Here is a 1,865-nt window from a genome sequence, read left to right on the forward strand (position 1 = left end):
ACACTACAGTCCTTCTCTTTCCGAGTCTTGAAATAGTTGCGCTGTGAGATGCGTCTTGCCCAGCTGCTCGGGATAAGCAATATGTTACACTGTAAATAGAGCAATTGCTGTTGTAACTTGGTGTGGGAATGTCTGGGTGGGAAGTAGTGCCTGTCGAATGGGAATGGGAAACGAGCGCAGGTCTTCATCCGAAGGTGCTGTTTCAAAAGGTCTGATTCTGGGAAGTTGTGAAATGCTGTGGATATGTTACATGGAGATCCAAACGGTGATTTGTGGTTTCTCTGTAAAGGGTGTCCATGAAACTCCTGTGGTTTGGCTTTCAATGTAATTGTAAATACGCGAAAGGGTATCTGTCTTTGCGTCCGAAAGGAAACGCAGTGTGGGGGTAGTGGGTGCGGAGCAGGAGGGAGAGGATATGCCGCTGTTTGGCCCGGAGGGGAGCCGGCTGCAAATCGGTGAGCTGTGCGCATCGGCTGAGGTGCTCAAAAGGAATGAAAACGGATGGGATGGGCGTCAGCCCCCCACACGAACGCTTGGATGAAAGCAATAAAGGGCTCGGACAGCACTGGCACGGTACATCACTTCATAGCCAACCGTACCCGGCCATGGGCGCAGGCGCTGCGTAACGTCTCAGTGAGTGCTGCAGTGGAGACCTTGCTTCAGCGCTGTGAAAGGCCTTCCCCCGTGTGAGCTAGGGGGTCGGTAGGGTAGAGGGTCGTTGGTCTGACGGCAGGAGTGCGGCAGCGCTGCGTCTCACTGTGAGCAGTTTTGGTGTTTGCACCAAACGGCAGCTCTGTGGGTTCTTTTGGCTGACTGTAAATATAAATGTTTCATATTAGCATAGCTGAGTTTTTTGGGGTACAGCCATTTGTGTGAGACTAGAAATACAACTTTATTTCTAAGAACTTGTAAAAAAATAAAAAAGTATTTTCAATAAAATTCCCTACCTCACCTCTGTTGTGCAGCAATGATCCCATTTTCCTTCTCCATTTGTAAACACCAAGAGGATCCCATTTCCATTACTGGAAAACCGTCGCAGTTACTCCTCAAATCCATCAGCTGGGGGAATGCTGGCAAGGGAAGTCGGGTTTGTTCCCTTTGCCTCCTTGCCCTCGGGGTGCTGTCAGGTGTTTGACACCCGAAAACCAACCCCTGGAGACCTTTGTGCCATCTAAAGCTGCTCCCTCCCTCTCTGCCCTGGGCTCCCAGTTTGTTGGAGTGGGCCTGGCCATGCCTCACCTTTTATAATTATCTTTAGTTAGTTCATTTTGGTTATTTAGGCATGGGGGCAGGGCTGTGGGGCTGGTGACAAGAGCGTATACGGAGGCTCTTTATAAGACCTAAGAGGGAAAGGTTCCCGATCCTTGTTTTGCTGGGAAGGGAAGGGAGCAAAGCCTTTGTTTGCCACCTTTAACTGGAATGTCAACACCCGCTCCCGTAATGACTTTTAAAAATAAGGGTCTTGCAGAATTTGGAATTTATGCTGAACTAGCTCATTAATTCCTCCTTTTCTGAAATGCTTTGCTCCTTACACCTATGAAAAATATGTACAATTAGTGCCAGGAGTGTTCCCTCTAGGCATGGACGTTTCTCGCTTCTCCTGAGGAGGACATAGCAAACCCAAATCGGGTATTTGCCCTCCGAGGTTCAGCACCTGGGTTTGGCTCCTGTTCCGGCGCCTGTGGTGACATTCCCCTTAACGTAGTTGTGTCCTTTGACACAAAGTGTGGGTGCATGTGGGAAGTAGGGAGAAAAGGTGCTCTGCTCTGCAGCCTTCCCTGGGAGACCTCCAGTTCTTTTTTACTGATGTGCAAGAGCCAGAGTTTTCCTAGGAGTCTTGTGGAAAACCACATCAGTACCTGCTG

The sequence above is a fragment of the Eurypyga helias genome, unplaced genomic scaffold (genome assembly GCF_000690775.1).
Source record: "Eurypyga helias isolate BGI_N326 unplaced genomic scaffold, ASM69077v1 scaffold40587, whole genome shotgun sequence".
In the NCBI taxonomy this organism is placed as follows: domain Eukaryota; kingdom Metazoa; phylum Chordata; class Aves; order Eurypygiformes; family Eurypygidae; genus Eurypyga; species Eurypyga helias.